The following is a 23,175-nucleotide window of genomic DNA, read 5'->3' as shown; positions in this document are numbered from 1 at the left end:
CCACCACTGCCAAAATTTAGAATATCTCTACAGCACGACTTTAAGCGGCTCATGGAAGAAATTAAAAGAGAGGTAAAAGACTTACCAGAGCACACCAACCATATTGAGCTCAAAATAGAATTTGCATCAGCGCAAAATGAGTTGACGGATTCCAAACAAATTATGGAACTGGAGCTAGCCAAGCTAACTGACAAGGTGGCAGACCTGGAGAATAGTGGAGTGAATCTGACCCAATTCGCTTCTCCAAAAATTTGCAAAACTGCAAACATTTGCCCAAATGCATTGAAGTCTATGGGCAGCAACATTTTTGACGTGCAACAAATGTGGGGCATTTTTTAGTGGGAAACTTGCCAAAAAATTTTGCTCATCACTTTTCCAGATACACTGCAAATTTTGCTGAGGCTGCCCCTCGGGATGTTCTCACTACACTGCACAATACTGGCACTGGTAAAAAAGAAAGATTGATGGCCATAAAAATATGCAGATCTTGAACTCTACACAGATCACTCCATGGCCACTCTGGCAAAACAGAGGCCATTCAATGAATCAACCAAAGCTCTCAGGGAACATACAATCCCATACAGGTGGGCCTTCCCCACCAAACTGGTAGTGACAAGGAACGGAACCCCCTATACATTCACTTCTCTGGAGGAAGCCAAAAAAGTGATGCAAAATGGCTGAACAACAGGCTGGACAGTGGAGTTAACAGAGAGATCACAGGTGACACCCGACGACCAGCCTCCCCTGTGAACCTGGAAACAGAATGGAAAACTGCATAAAAACACCCTGACACCCTCCAATAACCTTTTATATCCTACTTGGGAACGGGCATTTAAAGGAGGAGACCTAATGTTCTCTACCCCCCACTCTACCTGTTCGACAAACAGGACACCTGGGTGGTGTTCACAACTGCATTAAGACCTCAACTGCGAACTCCCAGCATTGAGGCCACATTTAACCACTTCAGATTATCACTTGTCTAGTTTTTGTTATATGTTAACTATAAGCATTTTATAGTGCTGAATCCATGGTTAGATTTGTGTCTCTTAATGTGAGAGAATTAAAAAACCCTGAAAAACACAATCTAGCACTGAAAGAGTTCGGCAGATTACATGCAGAAGTGCTAGTAGCACAAGAAACCCATTTTATAATAGAAATTACCCACACAATTCCATGCATATGCTCCAACCAAGTCAAAAGGAGTATAAATATTGACATCTAGACATCTGTAAGTGGCATCTGTAAGCGGGTATTACAGAAAATATACTCAAAGCGATTATGCTTCTCTTCATCTACAAAATGACGGGTTCTGGAAGCCCTTTCGAATGCCTTTAGCATAACAAATTGCATGTTGTCAACCCTTATCTTTCTCAGTTATGGTGGAACCCCTCGTGGAGAGCATCTGCTCTCACTCGGGAGAGTGAACTCAAGCAGCAAGCGAACAGCACAAGATTTGTCTATCACAGTGCTGTCCAACTGGCTGTCCCCCTTGTGTCACCCCCCACATGAAAGTCTATCATATGTGTCTGCTTACCATGTGTAAAATTTAAAATGTATCACTGTAGAGATTAAGTGGCCCCCACATTGTTTACAGCTCAAAGTCAAACAATAAATGCCTGCATTGTTCACATATGTAATCCCCCTGCACAGTTCACACCTGTAACACATCTATTGATCACGTAATTCACACCTAATGTAAACTGCCCACATAGTTCACCTGTTCACACCTAAGGTGTTTAATCATGTACTTGGGGGGGGGTTATCCTGTGTTATCCACAGGGGAGGATGAGGCATATGGATTTAAGGGTATGTCTTAATATGACAATTTTTCACATATGAGTGATAAGCAATATTCCTGCAGTGTGCACGAACAATTTGGTTTTTGGTGTGCTACCACCATTAATGTGGACATGGTCTTGTCGTAACATGGGTGTGGTTTAAAGTGGGTGGGGTTTAAAACCAGGGAGTGGCTAACACTAACACTGGCTTCCATTATCTCCCTCCACTATGTAGGCCAGAAAAATTCCGGCCATCAGTACAACATAAGTTGGACAGCACTGGTCTATCATATAGTCCTGACCTTAACAAATTCAGCCTCATCACCAGCCAACATACCGAAGTATCCCATTATAAGATCAACCATGACAAGACATAGGCTCTTCCGAAAGGTCTTAACCCAACATAACTAAGCAACTGAAGCAGGCATATAGATTTGACTGGTGAGACATTTACATAATTAAGGGTGAAGATCCACAAAACCTTTAGCTTTACATACAAGCTGATCTTTCTCCTGTTATTTAACACTACCTGAGCAGATTGCAATAAATGGCAAAAGCCTGAGCTTTCCTGACTAGGTACTTTTTGAATATTTTTTTACATAAAAATCCATACATTCACTTTTTCCACTCTGTGTGTGCATTCATAGGTTGGTGCTGTGCCTGTAGGTACACCAAGAAGAAGGAGAGAATGGGAATGCGTCAAACTTTTCTCCAACTGCATTTCATTATCCCTGTGTACCATGTTGGCCACATACAGAAATACCTATAAAATTTGATAGCAGATATGTGATGGGGTTTGAATGGACTTGTAGAGGGTGAAAGGCATAGATCTGGGGCCTCTTTTATAAAGCTAGAGGCAGAGTGAATATTGCAAACCATAGCGTCATATTTTGTGTTTTGCAGACTGGCTTCGGGCGGTTGTGCCTACAGACAAGTATTTGCACTCTAAGACGCATTGTATTCATAAGAGTAGTCAGTATTCAGTGGGTGCAAGACACAGGAAAGCCCTGTACTAACAGCCTGTCTATGACAGCACTTTGCTCTGCAGCTTGCGCTGAATATTAGTGCAATCTGCATAGAAACCCCATTAGCTCAAGTGTTAAGCACTTGCAACTGTGGGATTTGTAAATGAGGCCTTTGATATTTTGGCAGCCATCTTGACAACTGGACCCATTCAGCTTATGTACTTACTGGCCAAAGAACAGCAAATTTAACAACATCATTCCAACCAAAAGTTAGGCTCATTTTAGACCAATACACAAATACCAATACACAAAGCAGCTGTGTCTCTGGTTAGGAGAAAAATATAAGTAATGCTTTATTGTTACTGTAATGAGATTAATTTGTATTTGATCACAGATATAAATCACAAGAACCAGATGCAGTTCTGTTTTTAATGTATCACATAAAAGGACACATTTTGATTTCCTGATATATTCTCTTTCTGTTTCTATGTTTTCTTTTGAAGGCTTTTATCTGGAGTATAACTAATGACTTATTAGAATTTTTACTAATTTGCAGATTCACAGATCTCTTTAGAAACATATCAAACCCATTTGCAGATTGTTAAATATGACATATAGTTAAATGTGTGCAAATTTCACATTGAATCTGCTAATGCTGTTTTCTGTACTAGAGCCTGCTGCAGCAGAATCTTCTTGAATCTGTTACTGTTTTATCTCTGCATGATTATCACATTGCATGATTTCTTTTTCCTTTTAAATTTGAATCTGCACTCTCGTTGTCAAGCCATTGTTTCCATTTTCTTTACTGCTTTCCATAAAAAACTACCACTTTTGTGCTTTCTCTCATTGTTCTTCCTGTTTCCAATACCCTACATTTTAAAAATAGTTTTAAAAATGTTAACCAGTTGGATGTATGTAGCACCTATTATCAGGGTCGGAATGGAGTTAAGGCCATACACGGGCTGATAAAAGCTGTCGACGGACCGAGTTGACAGCTTATTGGGCCCTCTGACAGGCTTCCTTGACCAATATCTAGCTGAAAATCTGGCACATATTGATCAGACAGGTTTAAAAATCCAGCAGGAGAGAGTACTGCATATGCATTTTTATGTAGTTCTTGTGTTGATGGCCTACATCTCTGTCCTAAAGCCCAACAATCAAATCAGCCCGATAATGCCCACCTCAAGGTGGACATATTGGTGAAACATTCGCTCATTTGACTACTTCGACAAGCAAGCAAATCTTTTAATGTATCAACAGTTTAACTCACATAGGCATATACCTCTGACTTGTGCCCCCCTGCAGATGGTTTAGGAGTGCAACTGGTGGAGTGTGGTCTGGGGAGGAACAATTCATAGCAACAGGGGATCGATCATCATTGGAGAGTATTTTCGGGCCCAGACTGGAATTCCTGTAAGATGCTATAGACAGTCACTATTAAGTTGGCCTGTAGGGGGCTCTTTGTGTACCTGAAATCCCAGCCTAGACCCGAGTGTTGTGCAAACCAAATGCCCATGAGGTAGCAGATGACTTGAAGACCAAGGGAGGGGAGTGGAAGGATGGGGCTAAGCAGGTTGGGTACATTGGGCTCCAATTCAGCTTGGTCTACGTGCTCATTGTGAGAGATACTTGAATGTCACATTTACAGAACCTAGATTACAAAAAGTGTTTCCCCTTAGTATGACCCCAACCAAACCAAGTGAATTTTATTTCCAGCCATCACCCTTGCACACAACAATTTTATTTGAGTGCAGGACATCACTGCATTATATTTGTATTATTTTAAAACACTTTTGTTTTTTTGATGTTACTGTTCCTTTAAAATACATGCTCTTGGGTCATTTAGTACTTTTACACTTCTGTCCCTGATCTTTGTAATGACCCCCATAGTCTTTAGAAAAGGTACAATTTATTCCTGTCAAAGCTGCTATTGTCTCAAGCTTGCTAGCTATGACTTTTTTATCGCCTCTCATTTTTCATTTATTGTGTCATACAAGATGTTAGCTGGGGACATGGCTTAGCAACCCAGATGACACTGTTATGAAAATATGAGCTTCTAATATGCTTTATCTCAGTAAAATAAGGATCTTTCTAAATATAATCAATTAAATATTCTGTACTGTTACGCTTACCTCTTAGCAGTCTATCTATATTGCAAATTATCTTTTCATATAAACTCTTGATACACAAAGATCTAATAACAGTTGATATCTTTATAATTCTCAAGTTTGGGCCTTAGGTTGAAGTACAACTTGTGGGGTGTTGATCAAAGGAGCATTAATTTTGCACAACTAATGGAGTAATGTAATAAAACACATTACGTTTGCCCAGGGGCAGCAACCTGTGGCAGCCAATCAGGATTTAACATTTACTGTTTGCCTAGGGGCAGTAACCTGTGGCAGCCAATCATCATATAGCATTTACTGGTCACCTGGTGGCTATGGATTACAGTACTTTGAGCCCTTTATTACATATGAGGGTAAGATTGTCTTTGACTGCCATTATTACTACTTCTTCTGCTATTAGCAATGCTGAGCTGCTGCTTATTATAACATTATTATAGTAATAATATGATTCACCCACCTAGATGTTCAGTGGTGTAGTAGTTATCATTGCATACCAGGCAGGGAACTATTGATATCTGTGTGAGTTTCCACTGGGTAGAAACTAGACTGTTTCAAAAAACTGTACAGGCACCTTAATTGCTCCTGCTACAATTGACCTATATAAAGGATGATAATGACACATGTCAAAAATAAAGGGGAACTAGTGGGAAATTGTAATATAACTTTCATTCCCTGGAAATAAAAAACTAAATGCTTTAGCTTTTGAAATAAGTTACTATCCACTATCCCCCTCTCGGCAATCAATCTCTTTTCATGTAGCTTTGTATCAGAGGCGGTTATTTGGAAGGATAGCGCAAATACATTGCCTAGGCAAAGGCATTACACGTTGGTGTATTTGACCTATTTGTCAATAAAAATCTGACTCCGACTCCTGCATGTAAAGAGATAGACTGCATAGAGGCAAGAGTAACAGTACAGAATATTTAATTGATTATATTTAGAAAGATCCTTATTTTTATGAGCTAAAGCTTATTTGAAGCTCATGTTTTCATGACAGTGTCATCTGGGTTGCTAAGCCATGTCCCCTGCTAACATCTTGTATGACACAATAGAAGAAACATGAGAGGCAATAAAAAAAGTCATGGCTAGCAATATTGAGTCAATAGCAGCTTTGACAGGAATAAACTGCACCTTTTCTAAAGACTATGGGGGTCATTGCAAAGATCAGGGACAGAAGTGTAAAAGTACTAAATGACCCAAGAGCTTGCATTTTAAAGGAACAGTAACATCAACAAATGAAAGTGTTTTAAAGTAATACAAATATAATGCAGTGTTGCCCTGCACTGTTTTTGCTTTAAAAACACTACTTTTGTTTATATAATTAAGCTGCTGTGTAACAATGGGGGCAGCCATTCAAAGGAGAAAAGGCTCAGGTTACACAGCAGATAGCAGATAAGCTCTGTAGAACATAATGGTGTTATCTGTTATCCACTATTTAACCTGTGCCATATAGCCTTTTTTTCAATTTCCACCATTGCTACACAGCAGCTTGTTTATATGAACTATAGTATTGTTTCTGAAGCAAACACATCAGTTTTACCAGTGCAGAGCAACAGTACACAATATTTTCATTACTTTAAAACACTACTTTAAAGCATTAAAAAAAACCTGGGCAAGGTGCAGAGTTCCAGCCCTGTTGGACAGACCAGTGGCGTAACTACCGGGGGAGCAGGGGAGAGATTGCACCAGAGCCTGCACCCCATCAGGGCCCCCCGGCAGCTCGCACACCACTGACTCCGGCAGCAGAAAATGGTGTACGGAGGGGCTGCACGTCCCGCGCCAGGGCCCGCCCCCCTCTAGTTACGTTACTGGGACAGACATTCAGGTTTTAAATACCAAGTGCTTTATTGAGGTATCATAAGCAAAATCACTTTATTTACTTTGCCAGCTTTTTGCTCATTTATGCAAACTATATCACTTAAAGGAAAATAATACCCCCAAAATGAACACTTAAGCAACAGATAGTTCATATCATATTAAATGGCATATTAAAGAATCTTACCAAACTGGAATATATATTTAAGTAAATATTGCCCTTTTACATCTCTTGCCTTGAGCCACCATTTCGTGATGGTCTCTGTGCTGCCTCAGAGATCACCTGACCAGAAATACTACAACTCTAACTGTAACAGGAAGAAGTGTTGAAGCAAAAGACAGAACTCTGTCTGTTAATTGGCTCATGTGACCTAACATATATGGTTTGTTGGTATGTTTGTGAGTACAGTGAATCCTATGATCCCAGGGGGCGGCCCGTATTTTTTAAAATGGCAATTTTCTATTTCTGATTACCCAATGGCACATACTACTAGAAAAGTATATTATTATGAAAATGGTTTATTTACATGAAGCAGGATTTTACATATGAGCTGTTTTATGCAATATCTTTTCATAGAGACCTACATTGTTTGGGGGGTATAGTTTTCCTTTAAAAGGAACAAAAAAAAAAAACAGTAGTGGAATCGAACATTCTTACTGCGTATTTATTCTGTGCTGAAGTCTCAAAATACTTTTTGGCCTCTCTCAGTTTTTCTTTATTAGATATATCTGAAAAGTAGAAATGAATTTTTAGGGGTTAAGGAAAGGCTCTCAGAATGAATTAATGACTATGAATTGAGCAGCGAAATGTGTGGGAGTCCTTCACTTAAGTATATATTAATGGCTGTCTTCTAATAACAATCCAGTCCATGACTTAAAAAAAAAAAAAAAGGCTTCCATTTATGTTTGCTGTTATCTGCACTGAGTTGTACAGTATTTCAGCTTCCCCCTTTTTAGTGCGCCTCATTTTATTCTTAGTAGTGAATGCTGGAGTGGGGGTTTTCTCTCTCTCTCTTTTGCACTCCCTTATCTTTCTTATTCTTTATCAAATGTAAATTCATTCAGCTTATATAAGCACTCCCTTAGGAATGTTGCATTTCACAAATATTTTATAGAAGCGGCATATTTTTAGGTTTCTGTGTTAAAGAAACACAGCGAAAAGCTCAGAAGGAAAATTGTATATCTTAAATTGCTTGATTTTGTGCCCGCAGCAGCTAATTTGCATTTTTGTTCTTTTTTTTTTTGAAAAACGTATTATTTCTATAATACCAGCAAAATTTGAACTGGGTTGTAAAAGGAAACTATTATAACTTGTTTCACATGTGCAAAGATTGTGTGGGGGAAGTGCAATAATGTGGCAGATGCAGAAGAGTCAAAGGTGAGGCTTATGTGCCTTCTGGTGTTCTGCAGTATATATATATATATATATATATATATATATATATATATATATATATATATATATATATATATATATATATATATATATATATATATATACTGTATATACAATATGCCAAATGTCAGATGTCCCTCCAAGAGTGCAACCTACATCCTCTGGTGGATCAACATCATGATCTGATCTGCTGGGCAAAACAGTTCCAGATGTGTTGAGATAACTTTTGGTTTCTGTAATTGGGAAAAAGTAAAATATCCCAAGGGAATAGTGACTTGGTCACCTGCAGTGGGAAGAGGTCATTTTACAATGTCATATGCAGGGAGAGGGGTATATGTGACTAGATAGGGGATTCAAAAAAACAAGATTAACTTGGTATGTAGGGGTTTTGTCTTAACAATTCTAGATAGGCCCATGAAGATCCCTCATCATGTTCTATTGAGTCACCTGATAGTGTAAAATAAGTTATTTATATTAATTTTCAAAATGTTATAGAGTGCATGTATAGTTTTATTTATATAGCGCTATTTGTTTATACAATGAGGAGATCATAATCCGGAAACCCATTATCCAGAAAGCTCCAAATTACGAATGGGCCGTCTCTATAGACTCCATTTTATCCAAAAAATCCAAATTTTAAAAATTATTTCCTAATTCCAACTAACATAAAATTAATCCTTACTGGAAGCAAAACCAGTCTTTAGTGTTTATTTAATGTTTAAATGATTTTCTAGTAGACGTATGGTATGAAGATTTAAATAACAGAAAGATCTCTTATCCAGAAAACCACAGGTCCTGAGCATTCAAGGTCCCATACCTGTACAGCATTGTACATTTAAACATTACAATCATGGGGAACAATACAAAGATTCAACATAAATAACTATATACTTAGGGGCGCATTTAGTAAGGGTCAAATATCAAGGGTTAATTAACCCTCAATATTCGACCATCGAAGTAAAATCCTTCGACATCAAAGTCGAAGGATTTTACCGCAAATACTTTGTTAGATCGATCGAAGGAAAAAATGTTTGATTGAACGATTAAATCCTTCGAATCAAATGATTCGAAGGATTTTAATCCATCGATCAATCGATTTTCCTTCAATCAGAAATAGGTCAGAAAACTTATGGGGAAGGTCCCCGTAGCCTAACATTGGTGCTCGGTAGGTTTTAAGTGGCGAAGTAAGTAGTCGAAGTTTTTTTTAAAGAGACAGTACTTCGACTATCGAATGTTCAAATAGTCGAACGATTTTTAGTTCGAATCGTTCGATTCAAAGTCGTAGTTGAAGGTCGAAGTAGCCTATTCGATGGTCAAAGTACCCCAAAAAATACTTCGAAAATTCTACGTTTTTTTACTTTGAATCCTTCACTCGAGCTTAGTAAATGTGCCCCATAGAAAATTCAAGTTTTTCAGACACTTACTAGCGAAAAAGAAACAAAAACTAGTCCGTATGGCTAAAAAAGGTCTAGTAGGATAAGCGGAGCTACAAATTGACTTCTTTGGGACCTTAAATGTTTCTTCTTGCCGATATTTTGTGTTAGTGATTCAATTGATTTTTAACACTTTTATAAATCTCAAATTTAATTTCTTTTTAGAGAAATAATGTGATTTATGAAAAAATAGAAATGTGATTGTTAGTAAATAGGCCCCTAAGTATGAGATACGAGATGAAGTAGCTCCCTGCACCATAGAGCTTGCAATCGTAGTGATTTTTCTGTTTGCATGAAGAAACCTATCATTGCAAGTCATAGTGACTGATCTGTTTGCATGGAGAAACTAATCAAGACATATTGAAAAAGAGAAGCCTGTGCTTTAAAGCAGAATGCAAATATAGTGGTGAATTGGGGTCTAGCAATTTCCTTCTGCCTCCTGGAATCCATATGTGCTTTATGATAATACAGGTATTTGATCCCAATCTGGAAACCCCTTATCTAGAAAGCATTGCATTACAGGAATGCCATGTTGCATAGACTCCATTTTAAGCACATACTGTAATTGTGATTTTTAATTTCCTTTTACTCTGTAATTATGTAATAATAACACTAGTTTGTACTTGATGGTAAATAACTTACATAAATCTATATTGGTGACCAAAGAATCCTATTGGGTTTCTTTAATGTTTAAATAATTTTTTTAGATTTAAAGAGGTTGTTCATCTTCCAGTACAAACAAATCTAACAAAATAACTGCCTTTTGTACAAATTCTGCATATAGGGAGACATGATGTCTGGTGATTTTAATAGAGTGAGCTCTAATACATCTTTTAGACAAAAGGAGACCCCATATAAGATATATTGGATCATTCATCTACACTTAACTGCTGCATGAAGACAGAATGAGGATAAACAGATGCTGAAAGTGGAATAGTAAAGATAAACTTGAATATTTCAGAAACAGTACAGAATGTTTAATTGATTGTATTTAAAAAATTTCTTATTTCAGTATGCTGAAGTTTTGATATAGTGGCCTCTCCTATATTTCCTGCTATCATTGGTTTACCCTGGTTATGCATAACCCTGTCGTTAATTGGAACAATGGCCGTATTACTTTCTCATATAACATCGCCATTCTCATTATCTTCTAACTTGTTGTGACTCTTCTGAAAGACTCTGAATTCCCATACTTGCCCTCTTCATATTATGATTTTCTGGACATTTTTTGATAAAAAGGGGACTGACTCTCTTCTACTACATCAAATTTATAATTGCCCAATTGATGTCCTTCCTGGATCTCAAATAACTTTGGAGTGAATGTTAAAGGTTTTACAGGAAAACCTGTCCGAAAACCTGGCTATGGGCTACATTTGCAATTCTACTTCTCTCTTTGGTCTTTGCAATGCTCCGGCAACATTTCAACATTTTGTTAATGATTTCTTTAGAGATTACCTGGATATCTTTGTCACCATTTACCTTGACAATATTTTGATTTTCTCTATTTGTCTTGCTGATCATCATATTCACATGAAAAATGTTTTTTCCTAACTTTGTCTTCATCAACTTCTATTGAATTCCTAGGATTCATCATTTCTCCTGACGCAAAGAAAATTCCAATGCTTCATTGGGTTCACACACTTTTATAAAAAATGTTTCATGAATTCTATTACTCAACTTACTTGTCCTAATACTGACTTCCGTTGGTCTCTTCAAGCTCAAGAAGCTTTTGAAATACTCTTTACTTCAGCACCAAATCTTCAGCATCCTGATCCAACCACACCTTTCATTCTTGAAGTGGATGCATTGGAATCTGCAGTAGGAATAGTTCATTCTCAAAGAGCTTTGGAACCTGGGTCACTCCATTTGGTAGCTTTCTTTTCCCGGCAGGTGAATAAATCAGAACAAATTATGATGTAGCTGAAAGATAAATATTGGCTATTAAACATGTTTTGGAGGAGTGGATACATCTTTAAGGGCTGTCCACATCCTATCCTAATTTATATTGACCATAAAAATGTATAAAATATCTCCATACAGCCAAAAGTCTGAGACCTCAACAAACATGGTGGGTGCTTTTCTTCATGAAAATAATTTTCATCTTACTTACCATCCAGGCTCTAAAAATAAGGCTGATGCTCTTTCCAGAATGCATTACTCAAGATGTTTCTCTTATGAGAACCTATCATGGGACTGTTCTTCTTCCACATAACTTCATATCTATTCAATGCTCTCTTTTTGATAAAATTAAACTTTCTTCAGTTTCTATTCCTCCTGTCAATCTAACATCTAAGAATGGATTTCTTTTTTAAAGATAAAATATTAAAGTCAGAGTGAAAAAATTCAAGTTTTTTTCTATAAAATCTGAATGTTTAGTGAAAAAAAAATTAAATTGTTCAAGATGTATTATACCCTGCAAAATTCAGAATCTAAAAATACTCTAACTTCAACCTGGCGATGTTCTGTAGAAGTCAATGGCAGAGGTCCTATTTGCAATTTGAAGATATTATTGTCTGTGCTGGGTTTCGTATGGTAATCCAAACATTTCAGGCTTTTCCTGAAATTCCGATTTTTCCCGAAGCAATCCGAAAAAGTTTCGGTTTTCATGCGACAATCCAAAAAAGTCGTGTTTTTTCCCGATACAATTTTTTAGATTTTTTTAATTGATACATAACAGCAAATTTGTGGATTCTAGTTTATTGAAAAAATCTGATTTTGATAGCCCCCTAAATGTCTAATTAAAAAAAATAATGGCAAACAAATATCTTGGGTCACAAACTACACTGAGGTTACCACATGCATACTAACTGTACTTAATGTTTAATATATAATTAAAGCATGTTAGTATTTAAAGCAATCTGCTTAAATACCATACATAAAACATATAACACACTTTTCAATGGCCCTGATAATAATTTTTTGCTACTGCACCATACGGCAAATGAGTGAAAATGAGAGCAGTCCTTGTTTCATCCTCACACAATAGAGGTAGCTGCTATGAAAAGACTCATTAATCAATATGCAACCCTTTGAACAAACACAAAAAAACACTTATGTATTGTAATGTGTTGCAGCAAGTCAGACATTAGTAATGGTTCTCGTTTTATTTATACCCAGAAGTTTTAAAGAAATAAAAGTGCATTTTTAAAAGTGCCCAGTTAAACATGAGGGCCAGCAGTTAAACTTTTGTATTTATTCCATTTAAATAATGAAGTGTTCTATCCTTTTCAGGAAATTAAAACATTAAAAACGTTAAATAAACATTTATCAAATGTATGGTTCGTTTCGGCAGCCGCAGTATACTTATTTTAAAAAAAATCAAATATGTTGATGGCTCTGTTGGAGATTGACATTTAGATTACTGATTTATTCATTCTAGTTAGCTATAGGCACTTTTGTTTCAGGCTATTAAAGATCCAGTTGAAAAGAAACATTTACGTCATTTATATGTCCTCACTGACTAACGGCAACACTGCTCGATGCTTCTGAAAGCAATTATGTGTGAAGCAATTTTTGAACCTCAAAATGTGCATACTGCTACTGAAAAATGCCTTACCCTTTAAGCAAAACAGGGATTGTTTGTCCATATATTGCAATATTGCAATATTGCAATATTTAAGCAGGCCATATATATATATATATATATATATATATATTTACATTATTAATTATATTACATTACATATATATTTACATTCTTAAAAAGTCATTCATTGGATAAAACACAAAAAAAAAATCGAAAATTACCAAAATATCTTCTTTAGCTGAAAACTCATTCAACATTTAAAGGCTTTTTATCTTTGGAATTGCTTGATGTACTGTGCATTTTATAATTGAAAAATATTATCAGATAATCCCTAAAGAAATGTTTACTTTGCTTCAGTGATGCTGTAAAATTGATTTGATTTGACTCTGAGCTGCCTTTGATGAAACTTGAACTACTCTACCCTAACAGTACTGTACACTTCACTGTGAGGAATTCACACATGGATTCACTGCTCTTAAAAATCTTCATCCTTATTGTTATTCTGCCATGTACAGTATGTCCTTACTTCTTCCAGTGCATCACTATACACATTGTCTGGGATTCCTTTTTAATTAATGCAAGTTCTATAAAATATATTTTAAGAAATCTTAACACCACATAACCCTCAAGGTGGCCATACATGGGCAGATGTAAAATGATAATTCAGCCCTTCAGAATAAATTGGCAAATTATCTACCCAAATATGAGGCCCATGATGGGTCTGCCCAACTAATACCTGGCTGAAAATCAAAGTCAGATATCAATTGGGTATGTTTAAAAAGTCAGGCAAGGAGCCTAAAAGTACAATGATGAGGTCCTCATCCAACATGTCTCTGTAGGCCCTAATTGAGCCAAGCATGAGTGGCCAAATCAGATGCCAAATGAGGGAGCTCCCCATGTATGGCCACCTTTAGGGTGAAGACACGTGTTAATTAATCTCAGTAACTTTTAAAACAAAAGGTGTTGACTGATCACCATCCCGCAATCGTCTCGCTATTCATTGCACTGACTTGTAGATTATCCTATGCCCGTTAAGTAACTGCGATCATGGTTTTAAAAAAAGTTGGCACTTGTGTCTTTGCCCTTACTCCTTTTCTTATGCCTTTTTAACACGTCTGAAAAAGAAGCCATGTCTTTAGCAAATGATCTATGATCAGAAAGATCATTGACTCAACAGATAACAGCTCCTTGTAAAAGACAGACACACATGGAAAAAGAAAGCAAAATATCGCTAGGCATATAAAGCTAATGGCACTTAAGAGCATTTTGACTGCCATATTCCCCAGGTGAGGAACAGCAACTGTCATAATTTGCCTATCTGTAATGCTAGAGAGTACATTTTGGAATGGAGGTCCCCAGTCACTGCTTCAACAGCCAGGATGCTTGTCATTAAAGGGGAACTCCACACAAACATAACTTAAGCTTATTAAAAAGTAAACTAAATTTCAAGCAACTTTTCAATATACATCAATTAAAAAATATGCAGACTTTTCATGATTTTTAATGGTTTGGAACAGTTTCTTAAGCCTAGCCCCTGCTCTCCTGCTGATCTGTCTGACTACTTTGCTGAGCTGGTTGAATACTGTTACTTTGTATCAGCAGCCAGCTGTCCTTAGACTGCTTCCTCCAAACCCCACAATTCCCTACACATGTGATTTCAATAAGGAAAGGAACATCACAGTGCAATGTATTGTGGGTTATGTAGTTCCTGTATGCTGTCTGAAGCTGTGGGGAAATTACAATTTGTAACATCAATGTTTTAGTCCCTCCTTCCCTGCCAGTATTTCAAATGTGGGCCTCTTTATCAAATTTTGGTTTGGAAACCCTTTTAAAGAACATGAGAAATAGTGAAAAGGTCATTGTGTTCATTGCAAAGGAAAAAAAATACCCATGTATCACTACCCGCAGAAAAGAGGTGGTTTATAACATTTAGGAAACTTTCTTTTGTTTTTGCTAAAATATTAGCAAAATATTTGCTATTTAAATATCCATTTTAATAGTTCATATCAAAATATAAAAAATATTCCTTGCCACAATTTCACAAGATAATCACTTGCTGTTGGTGGCAAGCAAAACCATTTTAGTGGCACATTGTAGTGCAATAATTCATTATATCTGTAGTTAATAGAAAACATAACATAACATGCTTGTTACAAGCTGTAACAATGGCAAATTTATCAAGTTGTGCGTTTTATTTAAACCACCTAAACACAGTATTTGGCACTCTTGTTTTACACCACTTAAGACTTTTAGCAATCCATTAACATCAATGAGAAAAATTTAAGCACTCTAGACAGAAAAACTGATGAATAAACCATATATTTTGCCATAACATTTTCAAATCGTTGCTTCTGTTTAAAAAGAGTTTTACACAGTGTTACACAATTGCTGAAATTCAGTGCTTGATAAATATGCTGTTTTTTACACAGTGATGTCTGGTGATGTGGTTACTGATAAAGATTCCTCACTGTATTAGAGGAGTTTTCAAAAACATCATTTACTTACATATTGGGTGCATATAATTTATTTTATCTTTTTGTCTCAAAACAGCAGCCCTGTGAATCTTCATTACCTTTTCTTGTGTGTATTACTATAAGTTAAATATAATTTTGTGACAGTTTTTACAATGAAAATCAGATTCTGATTATCTTCATCCAAAGTTCAAATCATGATCCAGCACATTGAGGGGCCAATTTATTAAACCTCAAATTTTTCTGGTCGATTTTTAAAAGGGGAAAACTCAAATTTATAGAGGGAGAAAAAACCTTGAATTTTTAGAGATTTAGTATACCCCAAAGATGCTAAAAATCCAAATCTGAAAATACTCCAGCTAAAACCTGTCAAGGTAATGTAGAAGTCAATGGCAGATGTCACTGATGATTGTTATTGGCATTGTGATCCAGACTGGTTTTTCACCCGATAATCTGATAAATTTGAGTCGTCGCGGCAACAATTCAATAAAGCTGAGTTTTTGAATCGTCAGTTAGAAAAAGTCTAACGATTTCAATTTACACAAAGGGGCCGATTCATGAAGCTCGAGTGAAGGATTCGAATTAAAAAAACTTCGAATTTCTAAGTGTTTTTTGGGCTACTTCGACCATCGAATGGGCTACTTCGACCTTCGACTACGACTACGAATCGAAGGATTCGAACTAAAAATCGTTCGACTATTCGACCATTCGATAGTCGAAGTACTGTCTCTTTAAAAAAAACTTCGACCCCCTAGTTCGGCAGCTAAAAGCTACCGAACTCAATGTTAGCCTATGGGGAAGGTCCCCATAGGCTTGCCTAAGTTTTTTTGATCGAAGGATATTCCTTCGATCATTGGATTAAAATCCTTCGATCGTTCGATCGTAGGATTTGCGCTAAATCCTTCGACTTCGATATTCAAAGTCGAAGGATTTTAGTTCCTAGTCGAATATCGAGGGTTAATTAACCCTCAATATTCGACTCTTCATACATCTGCCCCAAAATGTTGTCATAACATTAAGGGGGTTATTTACTAAACTCTGAATGCCAAAAACATGAAGAATTTGATTTGTTTATTTTAGTGGGAAAAAAATCACAAATTTTTTGGAATTTATTATACCACGAGGATGGAAAAAGTCAGAATCTGAAAATCCAGCATCTCAGACCTACTGAGGTTGCATATGGGGGAAGTCCCTAAGATTTTTTGATCTATGCTGGGTTTTTGAGTTTTTGGGTGAAAATTTCGTATTTTTCACGATTTTTTTCGTATTTTTTCCCGCAAACAAAATGTTCGGGAAAGTGTATTAATATAAGCCAAAAAAACCTGTGTGGATTTGGTCAGACTTTTTTTCAGAAAATATTGAGATAAATTCGGACTTTGATAAATAACCCTCTAAATTCATTGATGGGAATTAGGTCGACTTTGTTTCAATAAAAAAAAAAAAAAGAAAAAGTCAAGTTTTAGTAAATACTCCCCTGAATTCTTTTCTTTCCTTTTAATTAGAGGGAAAAAATATATTTAAAAATGTTCAGTTCCTTTGTCACAAGCTATCAATTATATGACCTGAATATCTCTTGGATGTAAAAGGCTGCCTATTCTGAAGTTTTACAATATTCTAATTTTCCGATCTGCAGCTTTTTGGTAATAATTTAAAATATGTGCATCCTCTGTTCAAAAAGTGTTTTAACTCATTCAGTATTAAAGCACTGATAATGCACTTCAGATGGATGGAATAAACAAGTAAAAGGGAAAAATTAAACATTACCTGTGTTGTAAGGTTTAAAAAAAAAACTTGCTTCCAGGTCTGAAAAATGGTTTGTTAAAATAATTATTTCTCTTGGACCACCTGCCTGGGGGAAGTTGTGTGTGTCCATAATCAGGGTTAGAAAGGCCAACCTTAAATAATGATTGCGGATCCCATGAATGAGCAATAGTCACACTATGGAGAAATAAACAACCCTACACTTTGATGAGTAGTATTTTGAAAGGAGATTCACTAGAATAAGGAGCCCCTTAAAGAGAAGCGAACAGTATTTGAGCTCTATGCTAACACTTTTGTAGCTGCACTATATAAAAACCTGCTTTATTGTGCAATAAACTATTATGCTTTAAGAAGCATAGCACCCAGAATGGCTTGTGTTAAATAAAGCAAGCATCACGTTGTGTCCTATTGCTCCATGCTCCATAAATAATAAAGGGCCTATAAAGAATTCTAATGGTCATAATGTAACTTGTATTTGTCATATACAGTATCTAGTCATGGTGCAAGGAACTGTTTATAAGGAAAATGCTCATGGTTTTAACCTCCACAAGTCTGTTAACCTTCTATAGTATAAGCTCGCTATACACACCAAGAGGCATATTTATTATACTGTGTTAAAATGAAATTTGGCGAAAAATGGTGTAAAAAGCTGTGTAAATTAAATGGTGAATTTATCAAGTAATAAAGTAAAATAGCGTATAAAGATTTTACCCTGTTTTTTACGGCTTGGCAATGTGTGGTGTATATACTGTTTTTTTCACCCATCATAATAAATTTAATGATTTATAAACTTTTAAATTTAGACTTTTTCAGCAAAACTTTTTTGCACTAAAACACGTGAATTCGAATTATGTTTAGAAGAACTCTTATGTGCTATATTTATTAAGTTCAAAAACTTTGCTTGAGAAGCTCGAAAAGTATGCCGTCTAAAAGCTGCGGGTTCATGTTGTAGTCAATGGGAACTGTCTATAGCAATTTTAACACAAGTTTTTTAAATTTTTTAGACTTACTAAAATGATTAAATTTTGAGCTATTCACAGGGCTGGATTTACATAACAGGCTCCCCTAGGCCCGCTGCCTAGGGGCACATCATAAGGTCAGGAGCACTGTGGATTGGCGCATGGGAAATTTAAAAAACTATTGTATCTCATGATCAGCCCCAGTGCTTCCGAACCAATGCAGGTGTGGTTGGGCTTCATGCCGCCCCCTAAAGTCCTGCTGCCCTAGGCCCAGACTTTGGTGGCCTTTCCATTAATCAGGCCTGGCTATTCAATATTTCTTCACAATTTTTGTATATTTGGATTTTTTAATAAATAAGCAAACATTTGATTTTTTTCTTAAAAATGAGAGTTTATTTGAAGCAGAAAAAACTCTAACATCATACAAACTCAAATTTTGATAAATATTCCCTAGGATCATATTTATTAAAAGTGAAAATAAAATCCTGATTGTAATTTATAAATAAAATACAAGGTTGTCCCCCCATAATAATGTCTGATGTTCACAAATATTTTGTTGATTCATATACAGGTATGGGATCCATAATCCGGAATCCCGTTATCCAGAAAGTTCCGAACTATGGAAAGGTCATCTCCCATAAAGACTCCATTATAAGCAAATAATCCAAAATTTTTAAAAATGATTTCCTTTTTCTCTGTAATAATAAAACAATTCATTGTACTTGATCCAAACTAAGATATAATTAATCCTTATTGGGTTTATTTAATGTTTACATGATTTTCAAGTAGTCTTAAGGCTTGAAGATCCAAATTATGGAACGCCCCCTTATCCGGAAAGCCCCAGGTCCTGAGCATTCTGCATAAAAGTTTGGGAACCCCTCTCAGCCTGCATAATAATTTACTCCACTTTCAACAAAAAAAGATAACAGTGGTATGTCTTTCATTTCCCAGGAACATCTGAGTACTGGGGTGTTTTCTGAACAAAGATTTTTAGTGAAGCAGTATTCAAATTAAATCAAATGTGAAAAACTGGCTGGGCAAAAATTTGGGTACCCTTATAATTTTTCTAATTTGAATGCATGCAATTGCTCAATACTGATTACTGGCAACACCAAATCGGTTGGATTAGCTTGTTAAGCCTTGAACTTCTTAGGCAGGTGTGTCCAATCATGAGAAAAGGTATTTAAGGTGGCTAATTGCAAGTTGTGCTTCTGTTTGACTTTCCTCTGAAGAGTGACAGCATGGGATCCTCAAAGCAACTTTCAAAAGATCTGAAAACTAAGATTGTTCAGCATCATGGTTTAGGGGAAGGCTACAAAATGCTATCTCAGAGGTTTAAACTGTCAGTTTCAACTGTAAGAAATGGAATTAGGTAATGGAAGGCCACAGGCACAGTTGCTATAAAACCCAGGTTTGGCATTCCAAAAAAAATACAGGAGCAGCATATGCGCAGGATTGTGAGAATGGTTACAGACAACCCCAAGATCAACTCCAAAGACCTGCAAAAAATCTTGCTGCAGATGGTGTATTTGTACACCCTTCTACAATTCAGCGCAATTTGCTCAAAGAACATCTGTATGGCAGGGTGATGAGAAAGAAGCCCTTTGCACTCACGCCACAAATTGTTGTATGCAAAAGCTCATTTAGATAAGTCATTTTGGAACAAAGTGCTTTGGACTGATGAGACAAAAATTTAGTTATTTGGTCATAACAAAAAGCGATTTGCATGGCGGAAGAAGAACACGGCATTGCAAGAAAAACAGCTGCTACCTACTGTCAAATTTGGTGGAGGTTCCATCATGCTGTGGGGCTAGTTCAGGGACTGGGGCCCTTGTTAAAGTCAAGGGTCGGATGAATTCAACCCAATATCAACAAATTCTTCAGGATAATGTCGATTATGACTTGATAATGTGTTGGTTATCCCAACAAGACAATGACCCAAAACACACTTCGAAATCTACAAAGGCATTTATGCAGAGGGAGAAGTACAATATTCTGGAATGGCCATCGCGGTCCCCCGACTTGAATATCATCGAAAATCTATGGGATGATTTGAAGCAGCCATCAAATTTAACTGAACTGTAGAGATTTTGTATGGACGAATGGTCAAAAATACCACCATCCAGAATCCAGACACTCATCAAAGGCTATAAGAGGTGTCTAGAGGCTGTTACATTAGCAAAGGGAGGCTCAACTAAGTATTGATGTGATATCTCTGTCGGGTGCCAAAATTGATGCACCCTTCTAATTTTGTTATGATGCATATTTTCTGTTAATCCAATAAACTTTATGTCACTGCTGAAATACTACTGTTTCCATAAGGCATGTTATATATTAAAAAAAAGCTGCTACTTTGAAAGCTCAGCCAATGATAAACAAAACTCCAAAGAATTAAGAGGGGTTCCCAAACTTTTTCATATGACTGTATATATAAATACCCATGATATCTGGGTGCTATTGTTAAAGATAACGCTGTTTTACAGCTAAAGGTTAGAATGGAACATTATTGTAAAGGGGTAAATACATTAAGAGATGTTGGAGTGAAGCAGAGGTAACGTACTGAATGTGTTCTTTCAAGTTTCATAATGTTTTTGTGTTTAATTTGATCTCTATTGTTTGCACACAAAGGTCATCCAAGCATGGATGGAAGCACTTGTCTACACATTCCTAATGGAGAGGGCATGATCTCTTACCACTGCTTAAACATTTTTTACTATATATCTGTAAAAGCCAAAATATTGTGTTTTGTAACCTGCAGTTCTTCAGGGCTTCTATTATAAGCCAACCGACTCAAAAGCCATAATGCAATAGCAGATTCCAGTTATGGTTCCTGTATTACCTTGTTACTTAGGAAGAATAACTATTCACCTGCCATTACTGTAACATTAACAAGTGACTGTTTCCCTCCGCCTGCTGCTTTGTAGAATCTGCTTCATTTCTTATGTCAGAAAGATTTGCACTGGGTAATCATGGAATAAAAGTAGGCTATACAAATGCTGTACACATCCGCTCATTCATCTTTATGAAATTGCATATTTGTCTTTGGTATTTTCTTGGCACAAAGCTCTACTCTTGATTGATACAGTAATCCTCAGAGCTGCAGTTGGCTTTGTGCATTCAATTAAATGTACAACTATATGTGTGCGTGTTTCTGTGTAGATAAATATATTTTTCCCTTTCTTAATGTGGGTGGTCAATGATGCTGTGGGTTCACATGGTAACAGGGTAAAAACACTTTGGACCCAGGCCCTAATGGGCCCCGCCGACCCAGACCCACACCCTTCCGAGACCCTCTCTGAACACAAGTCACAACTGGAGAACAGTTATGTAGGGGGGAGGGTGCCGGGTTGCAGCTGGGCTGGTTGGGGGTGGTTGGTTTCAGCTGGGGCAGGGGGAGGGGTGTTGTGGCGGGGGGGGGGGTGCAGAGGGAGGGTAGCCACTGAGCGGAAGCCACTGTGGTCCTCAGACCCTCCAGTCTGAAGCTGCATGGAAAGGTTGATTGGAAATGTAAGGCGTGATTGAAAGCTGTCTTTTTTTCAACATAAATAATTATGTAAAAATACTAGAAGATCAGATTAACATTATTTAAGCTTTTTTATCTCTCCAACATCATAGCTAATTAATATTTAATATTTATATTTATATTTAATATTAATAATTAATATTTAATAATTAATCATCTGCTATGGTTAATAGCAGGCAGATGATTATGTCAACCAACAGAGTTAACGTTTACAAAGTTTTTGGTGAAGAAAGTTCCATTTACAGCTTTGAAGTGTTGGGCTAAGAACTGAGTAGAATCTATTGAATCTTATAGCTATGGCAAATGTATTTTTAGACAGGTGTTTTCCAAAGCAAAGGGGTAAAGCTGGCCATAGATGTTAAGATTTTTAAAAGATCCGATCCTCATCGCGAGACCACTATATTCTCGGAACGATCGTACGAACGTACGAATTGTCCATCAACTAAAAAGACCAATTTGCCAGGAAAACAAAGGGGAGCTGCCTGCTTGTCCCTGCAAACATAGAGAGATTGCACTGGGACCGACAAAGATTTTTTAACCTGGGCGATCAATTTTCTGACAGATGTCGGCATAATAATCGTAAGATGTACGATCGTTCGAATCTCACTAAACCCACGATAATTTCGAAGTATTCGCTAAAATCGGTTGTTCGGCAAGAAGAATCATCGCGTCTATGGGGAGCTGTTTTGTTGCTTTTATGTTAAAGGGATACTAGTATTCTAGCTTACCAAAGTTTAAATATGCATAAAAGGATGGCTATTGTTATCTTCAAAGGGACTGCCTACATACAGAATTTCACCGAATTTTATTTTAAGCCAAAGGGAATCACTGCTCATAAAGCAGTTTAGCACATAATCTTGCAAACAATGTTTATTCATTTTTTTTTTCAAACAAAAAAAAAGAGTGAATCTTTTTGTTAGACCCTCTACTGTTGATCTTTCAGTCTGCCATTTAAACCAGGTTGCAAAGGGTAAGTTGGACCCTAGAAACTAAATAAATGTAAATTCTAGATTGGAATACAATGATCTTCATTTGGTTTTTAGAATCACTCTGTACATCATTCTAAAGCAGTGGTCCCCAACCTTTTTTACCTGTGAGCCACATTCAAATGTAAAAAGAGTTGGGGAGCAACACAAACATGAAAAAGTCCCTTGGGGTGCCAAATAAGGGCTGTGATTGGCTATTTGGTAGCCCCTATGTTGACAGGCAGCCAACAAGGGGCTCTACTTGGCACTATACTTAGTTTTTATGCAATTAAAACTTGCTTTCAAGCTTGAAATTCAAAAATAAGCACCTGCTTTTAGGACCCTGAGAGCAACATCCAAGGGGTTGGAGAGCAACATGTTGCTCGCGAGCTACTGGTTGGGGACCACTGTTCTAAAGCAAAGTGCCTACCTTAATAGTCACATAAAGTTCTTTACA

The sequence above is a fragment of the Xenopus laevis genome, chromosome 1L, assembly GCF_017654675.1.
Source record: "Xenopus laevis strain J_2021 chromosome 1L, Xenopus_laevis_v10.1, whole genome shotgun sequence".
NCBI lineage: Eukaryota > Metazoa > Chordata > Amphibia > Anura > Pipidae > Xenopus > Xenopus laevis.
Note: the sequence above shows the minus strand (reverse complement) of the source record.